This window comes from Sinocyclocheilus anshuiensis, unplaced genomic scaffold (assembly GCF_001515605.1).
Source record: "Sinocyclocheilus anshuiensis isolate Anshui unplaced genomic scaffold, SAMN03320099.WGS_v1.1 scaffold708, whole genome shotgun sequence".
Classification (NCBI taxonomy): Eukaryota; Metazoa; Chordata; class Actinopteri; order Cypriniformes; family Cyprinidae; genus Sinocyclocheilus; species Sinocyclocheilus anshuiensis.
Window position 1 is genome coordinate 2,523,084 of NW_015555881.1, and position 10,274 is coordinate 2,533,357.

The following is a 10,274-nucleotide window of genomic DNA, read 5'->3' on the forward strand; positions in this document are numbered from 1 at the left end:
GGGGTGCTCAGCAAGAAATAGCCATAATTTCACCGTCTTGGTTAACTATAGACCCGATATAGTCCGACTATGAGTAACCCACTTCTAGTCAATGTCGGTTTTTCATGTCGGTTTTGCCAGAATAACTTGCGAGATGTATGATATTCCATCATGTAAGCAAAGTCAACAGTGATTACAAGGTGTTTGGTTTCATTTTTGGCCAGGCAGTGCATGAGAAGGTCATTTGATACCCCATCATGTTCGCAATGCCAATAATATTTACAAGATGTAAGAGTCATTTCATTGAAATGGTCTGTAGCCACGATTTAGCTCTGAATTGGACGGGCTACGTGTAGTCTGCTTTTAACCCACCTGGCGAAATCGAGGCAATCAGTTGTCTAATTATAACGGCTTGGCTACATCGGCCCTACAGCAGACCAGCGATGAGTATATAGCCAAAATAGTAGCCTATTGCCACCCATGCAGCTTGTGGGATGCATCATATCATCAAATGCGACTAAATTTTCGAAACATTTGAATTAGCATTATTTTGCTGTCACACATAACAGTCATACACATTCTATGATATTATTTGACTGTCTTTTATTTTAAGTTAAATCAAAAATGCAATAATTCTCAACCGCTAGATGGCAACTGTAGCCCTACTGAGACATACTGGCAATATCTCGCGATAAACTTTTGCGCCATTTTTTGCAACGCATGCAAACATAATTTATTTTAATGTGACGTCAGATATAAATGATATAGTCTCAATCTAGCCTATATAAAAAATCAAATATATCAATCTAAAAAACTCTATATTGCCCATCCCTAGTGTGCATCCAAGCAAACGAGAATGACTCCCTGTCACAATTAGTGTAATTTAAGTAAACAATTATGATGTCAAAAATGCTTTTCTCATGCATTTTTTTTCTTCTACTTCTTATTTGGCAGATTACGTGATGACCAACTTCCTGAGAGTTGGACTTAAAGGGATAGTTCACCTTCAGTTGCTGGTCCCCATTGACTTGCATAGTGTTTTTTTCTCCATACTATGGAAGTCAATGGGGACCATCAACAGAAGGTGAACTATCCCTTTAAATGGTTGTGGATAATGTGTGTCTTCAGCTACTTTTTGATTACTGAGACATTCTGTTGCTTTGACAAACCAGCCAACCAAATGTGTCCCAGAGCAACATCAGTTCAGAAATGTTCAGTGTTCAGTGGTAGCGCTCAGCGGCAATGTGAGATCTGGAAATTCTACTTCTTATTTGGCAGATTACGTGATGACCAACTTCCTGAGAGTTGGACTTAAAGGGATAGTTCACCTTCAGTTGCTGGTCCCCATTGACTTGCATAGTGTTTTTTTCTTTCTTTCTTCTTCTTCTTTTTTTCCCCCATGGATGTCAATGGGGACCATAAAATGAAGGTGAACTATCCCTTTAAGGAATGCAATTGGTGAGCATTCTAAACAAGCACCATTTTGAAATATCTTACGTTATTTAAGATATTTGTTGTCATTCTTTATTTTTATTATCTTAACTTGTATTCATAATATTGTATTTATTATTGTATTCATTTTCTTGTATTGTATTTATAATATGTTATTTTGTCATTAAATTCATATTGCAAATTGCATAGATGCAAAAAAACAATGCAAAGAACATACCTGGGCCAGTGACATGACGCTAATTTATCCTAAAATAAGAAATGCAATTCATATAGACAGTGACTTGAATATAAGCCACGACACTTCTGTAATTAACTAGTTTTAATTTTTTTTAATTAAAACACTATTTGTAGCTTTAAAAAATAGACTAACAATACAGCATGTTGCTGTCATGAAAAACATGAATGGAATATATTTAAATGATAAATAACCTCGATCCGCTGCCGCCCTCTCGTGGTTAAATGTGGCACGTGCATCAGATAAAGATCCGAATTTTTCATGTTCACCACAGGTGTAATGTAACGCATCCATACAGGTGTAATGTCCACAATCGAAAGCTGTGTGAAATATATTTGTATAAACAAATTTATTTTAAACATGTATGGCTCAATGACGTTATTTATTATATTCTAAAATAAAAAGTGACTTAAATGTAATATTGTCACATTCTAAAAATGGTATGAAAGAGGGGAACTGCAATAAAAATGAGGTGCCAGTAACGTTAATAAAATAATAATTGCAGTTACTGCCATGAAATACAAATGAAAGGCCACTTCACATTTCAGCCCATTAGATGACAGAAATACACTGTCATTACATTAGAAATCAGAGCAGAAGAAGAGTAACGCTGAACAGCAGCTGTAAATGGAAAGAAGTGAAGAAACAAACAGGAGGTTATGAGCTGACATGTTAGAGCTGATCCAGAAACCTGCAGGATGAGTGAAGGTGATCCAGGTGTGTGTCTGTCTCGATTCCTTACTGATGACTGATGAAGAACATTCAGGTCTGAAACATTAGAAGAGCTGTTAAATAACCAATAATATAAGGCAAGAGCTAAAAAAAATAAATAAACTGACATAATACATCTAAATAATAATAATAATAATGCTTAACACATAAAAATATAACAAAAACTAGAAAATGTTAATCAAGACAATGGATGGATGGATAGATAGATAGATAGATAGATAGATAGATAGATAGATAGATAGATAGATAGATAGATAGTTTTAAACAATAAAAATTAGGTAAACAAAGTAAACATATTGTTTACAAGGTAAACAATAAAAATGAGAAATGTTGCTTTGGCAACTAGCCAAAATAAAATAAGATTTTTTTTTTTTACATTTCAGTTAATGTTTATTTATTTATAGCAATATTTGTATTAATTTATCAGTGAATTCTAAGTTTATATATCGCAGGTCTTTTGGGGGAAATATTCTGAATTGTGAGATAAAAAAAAAAAACTCAGAATTATGAGGGGGAAAAAAATCCAAATTGCAAAATGTAAACAAGCAATATATAAACACACAATTAGCCTGCAAGCAAAAAAGAAAAAAAAAAAGAATTTTGAGATAAAAATATTTTTTTTATTCCGTGGCGGAAAATAGGATAGAAACGTTTTGATTTGAAGAATTAATTGTTATTGCATTGTTGTTTTATTATTAATCAGGGTATTTGCTCATTCGTTTGCATCACTCTTTTAAATCTCATGTCAATGCTGTAAACATTACACTTTTGTGCATGACTCTTTATGTTTTCCAAAAGCACTGTGTTTAAGGTACAGTAATGCAAAATTCTCAAGTTATGTGAGTTTAAATGAGCTAAATGTTCCTGCAGGTGAAGTAGAAGAAATGTTTCCAAACAAACAAGAGGAAATGACTACATTTTGAAATTAAAAACAATGGAATTTACTATGAGAACATAAGTGATCCAGAACCGGTTGGTGTCTATGCATTCAAAATCCATTTCTAATCATGTTACTTTTCAATTTTATTACACATTTGTCCATTTTGAATTGAATTATGCAGTATAATGTGTTTATTTTAAAAGTCATGGAACTGAATGAAATGGAGAAACCAAGACCAGAATCTTTTAGTTTTATGCGTAACAAACACCTCAAAATGCACCTGCTCGTTCACACCTGAGAGAAGCCCTTCGCGTGCCTTCAGTGCGGACGAAGCTTCAGGTGTAAAGGAGACCCGAAGAAACACATGAGGATCCACACCGGAGAGAAACCCTTCACGTGCCATCAGTGTGGAAAGAGCTTCGTGAGAGCAAATATTCTAAAAAATCATCTGCTCTCTCACTCAGGAGAAAGATCGTTTGGCTGTGATCAGTGCGATAAGACATTCGTTTTGGAGGTGTACCTAAAGAGACACATGAAAGTTCATGCTGCTGTGAAACCTCATGTTTGTACTTCTTGTGGAAAGAGTTTTTCACTAATGCAAACTTTACAAGTTCACCAGAGTATTCATACTGGAGTGAAACCTCATATGTGCTTTGACTGTGGGAAGACCTTTACTACATCCAGCGACTTAAAAATACACCAGCGGATTCACACTGGAGAGAAACCTTACAAGTGCTCACACTGTGACAAGAGTTTCGCTCATTTATCATCTCTGAAAACGCACGAGAGAGTTCATACTGGAGAAAGGCCGTACCGGTGCTCTTCATGCAAGAGGGGTTTCACCAATTTACCAAATTTACTGAAACATAAGAAAAGGTGTTGCCTAAAGAGGTCTACATGACGTACAAGCCAATAGTTTGATATTCTGATAGAGCAAGCAATGTAACCTATTGGGCCAAATTTGCAGAAGATTGCGGAATATTGTTTGCTCAACAATGGAAGTTGCCTTTGGTTTTAGTTGGGATGTTTTATGTTGGGGAGTTAAACAGAGTAAAATAAGTGAATGATATCGATTAGTCCATTACTTCTACATCCATATGCTGAGCAAATTGTTGTTGGTTAGGTTGTTAAGAGGTGGTGTGATGCACTTTTATTATTACTACTGATCTAATTTGTTGAATCTATGGTCATATACAGTATATGCATGTATAATTTATGCTACAGCAATAAAAAGTGGACACAACCTTGTACTTGTTGTAACCTTGTCGTTCTTTTAAACTAAAAAGTGGAGCAGATGTTTTTCAATTTATATTTCCTACCAAAATAACACACACCACTGAGAAGATCAAACTGGATATGAAAGAAAAACCTGTTTTGCAGCTGCAATCTAGTGGTTAAAATATGAACTAACATGAAAATAATTTAAGCTTTTAACTGCATGTCTACATTTATTAAAGCCAGCGTCCTCCAAACGCAAGAGAGATGAAGAAATGTTTACAACTTATTTAATCTTTTTTTCTTCCATAGCTTTTGCTATTGATTTAAGGGGAACATTTTTTTCTTATTTTGAAGCAGATTCTGTGCATCAGAACTTAAAAAGATTATGATGCAGAATGTGAGGATGATAAATGCAAGATAATGATTTGCTACATTTTAATTAGTAATTGTGCCATTTTCTATTTCTTGTATAATTACTGAATTACAAAATACACACAGTTCCCTTTCTATTATAAGATGCTGCGTCTGACAAGATTCAAAAGATTTATTTGTTTTGATCAAAGTAACCTGCATGACTTTCTTTATGAGGTTAGGACAACTTTATGAAGTTTAGTAACTCTTGGTGGCGCCCTTTGAGTCAAACACGTGGAGGCTCTGAATCTGCTGTGTTTATCAGACTGTGAGTGCATTCAATTCATTATTTATTATTGTGAGAAATCGAAATATCAGAACTTGGCATTAAGCTCGTCCAGTGTCTGATTCCCTAGCGAATGACTCCATTTACAGAATCTAAAACAAATCTGACTCTGATAGTGAGTGCGTGAAATTAGTACTTTCGTCATGTCCGACTTGAAATGAACCAAGATTGAGACTCTGAACTTCTGTGGGAATTGAAATATGTTTTAACAATGTTGGAAATCTGGAGCCGATTTCTGACAGCACCACATTTGAGAAGATAAAGACTGAAATATCATAAAGAAATAAGAGTTATTTACAGTAGATGAACACAACACTCATTTGATGTTTGTCATTGTTTCATGGAATTGTTTCTAAATGACTATTTAAGCGAAACACTTAAAGCTGGATGATTGAGAGCTATTGTAAGTGTGATGAGCGTATGCTAAATGAGCTCCATTGACACCTTCAGTGAAGCCGCTCCACAGCCGTTCATGAGAGTTTAAATGCTGGGGAATATTCCCATCTTCTCACTGCTGAAGAAGAAGCAAGCAGGAGGAGTTACTCCAGGAGAAACAGCTGATATACTGTTGGAAAGATGGAGTTTGAGGAAGAATCCTGCAGAATGAGAGATGAAGATCCAGAGGAACAGACAGGCTGGTGTTTTCCTTCAGTCTCTTTAATGACTGATGAGGAACTTTAAGATGAAAACGGACATATAATACATCTAAAACTAGATACTAGTAGACTTAAAGGGATAGTTCACCCAAAAATGAAAATTTGTTGTTTATCTGCTTACCCCCAGGGCATCCAAGATGTAGGTGACTTTGTTTCTTCAGTAGAGCACAAACGGAGATTTTTAACTCAAACCGTTGCAGTCTGTCAGTCTTATAATGGAGGTGAATGGGAATCACGGTTTTGAGAGTCAAAAAAACATACACAAACAAAACCAAATTAAACCCTGCGGCTCGTGACGATACATTGATGTGTAAAGACACGAAACAATCTGTCTGTGCAAGAAACTGGACAGTATTTATATCTTTTTTTTTTTACCTCTGATTCACGCAATGTCTGTTTGACATGTTTAATGAAATTCAGATTAAGCAAAAGCCAGAATTAGTTTCAGAGTGTCATTTGTTAAAGTTAGTCGATAAGTTTGATCATTTGACAAAAGCCAAAGTAATATTTCAGAAAATTAGTGAGTCACTGTAAAACACTACAATGGATACAATTTGTGTTGAGGAGTTAAATTAATCACATTAACTACATATAAGCATTTGAGAATCAATGGCAAAATTAGTACATAAAATCATCATCCATGTCATGAACAAACCAGTATCATGTTGTTGTTGTTTTTTAGTTTAGCTGTTTTGAGGTTGAAGCATTGAGAACATTTTGAAAAGACTTTCTTGCATTGAAATCACTACATTTTGAGATTAAGATAAAAAAACTACATTTATGTGATTTTTCATGAATATATTCACTTTTTTTTACCTGGATTCAAGGTTTTAAACACCATACCGACCATTGATCAAGTGTGTATTAATATTTTTTAAACTAGATGTTTTTCAATTCATATATAAACAGACACTTACAATACAAGAGAATATAAAATTAGTTATGAAACCTGAATGAAATACACGTGGTCTGTGCTGTGATCTGTTTACTTTGACTGGACATGTTGGTTTATGCATATAATTTCTTGTAATATAATTATTTATTTTGCTCTGTAGTCTGTTCTGTAGCCATGTTTGATTTTAATTGCCATTTCATCCTGTTTTTCTTATGAAAGTGATGTAATGATGAAACTAGTCACAGTTTGATTTTTCCACTATATGTGCTGTTGCATCTGCAGGCTTCACATGATTTGTTTGTTTTGATTCACAGACTTGTGACTTTCTTTCTCTGATCTTCATTTTCCTCTTTTTCTTGATGTGGCCAAACATCTCAAGCATTTGATCTGATTCAGTCACATTCAGTAGAATCAACACTATCTTACATAATCAAACACTCTGTATTGTGATTTTTAAATATTGAGTTTTAATCATATCTGGCTGGTGTGTTTGACAACAGAAAATTGAACAATGCTGTCAGGAGGACGGGTCCAGGAGGTTTTAATGTGCTGTAATCGCTAAAGAGAAAAAAATAATCTAATGATTCAAACGGTTCAGGGACGCTCTTTTATCATTATTTCCATATACTAATTCATATTAATGAGCAGTGTTGAGGAAAGTTACGTTTAAAAGTAATGCATTACAATATTGCGTTACTCCATAAAAAAGTAACTAATTACGTTACTTAGTTACTTTTTATGGAATGTAATGCGTTATGTTACTTTTGCGTTACTTTTTAAATCTGGACAGGGCTTGCTTGTTTGTTTTTAAAATAAAAAAGTTATATTTTTGGCAAATATAAAAGCCTTTCACAGCAAAAGTGAAATGAATAAGCCTCAGGCTGAAGGGAAAGTAAAGTTACGTCTGTACAGTAGAATGCAGAAGAAGACATTTCAACACACTTCAGCAATAAAAAAAGACACACAAATGTTCGTCTAGAGTAATTTTTGCTTATTAGTACGGTTGAACTGGATCATCGAAGGTCAGAAGCAAAGACATTGGTTAATAGAATGGGTAAAAAAAAAAGATTCAATATTCCTCAAAATGAATAAACAATAATGCAACTCAGAATATGACGTAAACCTGCAATAATTCAATGTTAAACAACATAACAACTCGCGTTACTTGTAATGCGTTACCCCCAACACTGTTAATGAGTAGAAAGGGATATATTATCATAACTGATGACAATTGGTTTTCTCTTCTGTTCTCTTTGGTGAATATCTCACGTCATATTTGATCCTCTCTGACAAATCAGAATGACACTTCACAGGTTTGTCTGCATCATCATGAGACACTGGAAATAAAACCAAACAAAATCTGTTCATGTGCAGCTTATTTAATGCATAAATATAAAACTGTCTCTGTCTGATCTGTATTTGTAAAAGAAGCAATCACAGCTAATACTCACGACAGGGTCTCATTCCATTCATACTGTTTCTCCTGGTGAGCTCCGTACACTTTTCTCTGGTATTCCAGTTAGTTTTGACACTTTTTCTCTGTACTCTATTTCTCACAGTCTTTACTCTGCTCATTTTTCTGAATTAGTTTCACGTTTCCTTCAGAACTTCAGTTCATACGTTGTTGCAGTTCAGAAGAACTAGAGCACAATCAGTCACAAAAACTAAACAAAACCCTGCCTTTCTGGCATCAGTTTGAGTGTCCCTGGCTTACCTTTCTATGTTTTCTTCCTTGTGATTTTGTGTACCAAGTCTGACATCATGCAATGAGTTTGAACTTGACTTGATGAGTTCTTTGAATAACTGCAATTGTCATCAGGAATACTACTGTTCAGCCCACTTATTTTTCTGTATGTAAATTACATTTAATCTGTATATTTTTATAGTTCATGCATTCCATGGGAATCAAACTTTTTCTGCGCAGTTGTAAACAGTGAAGCAAAAATTTTTGTTCCTGGCTGCATTTATTCATTCAGTTATATGCTCATACATGTTATAGACAACATATAAAGTTTTTCATTAAATGTGACATATGTGAATGTATTTTCTTGGATTGAAATAGATGAAGGGCAAAATACATCAATATATATATACAGTGGAGATCAAAATTAGAGAACAATCTATAAATACTAGATTTTTCTGAAATGGTTAAACTTCATCGTTCAAAATTTGAAGGAATATTAGCTGTACGTACAGTATATAACTGTTATGCTAGCATGTTTGACAAAATAACCGCAATTCAACAAAAACCTTAACCACAGTGATCAGAATTAGAGAACAGTAACCACTGTAGCATGAAAGATTATTACAACTAAAATTTTGGAGGGTTACAGCTGTCAGAAATTAGTAGGAGGTGTAGAGGCCCTGCTTTGAGTGACTTCAGCACATCTGCGGCCGCAGGACTTCACTAGTTTCTCACACTGCGCTGCTGTGATCTTGGTCCTTGGTCCTGGTCATAGTTCGGTGACTGTACTGGGTTTCTTAGCCATACCTTTGTTGCCAAGGATTCTCCAGAGATTTTCAATTGAGTTTAGATCAGGACTCTGGGCCGGCCATTTCATTATTTCAGTGTTTTCAGCTTCAAGGAACTGCTTTACCTGTTTTGCAGTGTGACGGGAGCATTGTCCTGCATGAAAATTGCAGGCTGATTGGGAGATGCTTCTCGGGAAGGAACCGCATGTTGCTGAAGGAGGTTCTGATAAACATTTGCATTCACTCTGCCATGTATCTGTATAAGAGACCCAACTCCTGCTGCAGAAAACATCCCCCAAACCATGACACTTCCTCCTCCACCTTTCACTGACTTCTTTACGCACTCGAGGTTCAGTCTTGCAACAGTTTGATGCCAAACAAAATATTTCCCATCAGACCCAAATAAATCTCTCTCATCACTAAACTGAACTTTGGACCAGTTCTCCTCTCTCCACACAACATGCTCCTCAGCAAAGGTGAGTCTAACCCAGGGGTAGGCAAGTTCGGTCCTAGAGAGCCACCGATTCCCCATCGAGAGTCTCCGCATTATCCTCTCTTCTCGTGCATTTGTCTTACGTGGACGAACAGCCATTTTGGGGGACTTGAATGAATTAGTGTCAATGTAAATCACAGAATCACAAGAAATCACAGATTTGCAATGGCTGAAAGGGTTGTCCCTTTGGCCTTCATCTGGACAGTCTGCCAGTTTAACACCAATAAACTGTAGGTATCTGTAAGTGTTCTCTAATTTTGATCATAGTTCTTTTTCAAATTAATTTATGAAATATGCTTAAAAACTGCCCTTCTACTCCTCTTAGGATAAGTTCAAATAGGACTAAGCAGTGACCTTGAAATTTAGGAAATTGTAGGTTGTTCTCTAATTTTGATCTCCGCTGTACATCAATACATCAATATAAAAATATACAAAAAAAAAACTGGTGTGACGTGTAGTGATGGCCAACACACACACACGTTTTATGTGTATTTATGTATTTTGGGTGTGATTCACATTTCTAAATATTTTCCCATATAACACAGGAACATTTTGTCTCTTTAGC

The 10,274-nt window shown here is 35.2% G+C and overlaps 1 pseudogene; it reads left to right on the top strand.

Annotated features, from left to right (window-relative positions):
- Positions 1-3,483: 3,483 nt before the first annotated feature.
- Positions 3,484-4,506, top strand: LOC107675711 (gastrula zinc finger protein XlCGF7.1-like; annotated as a pseudogene).
- Positions 4,507-10,274: the final 5,768 nt, after the last annotated feature.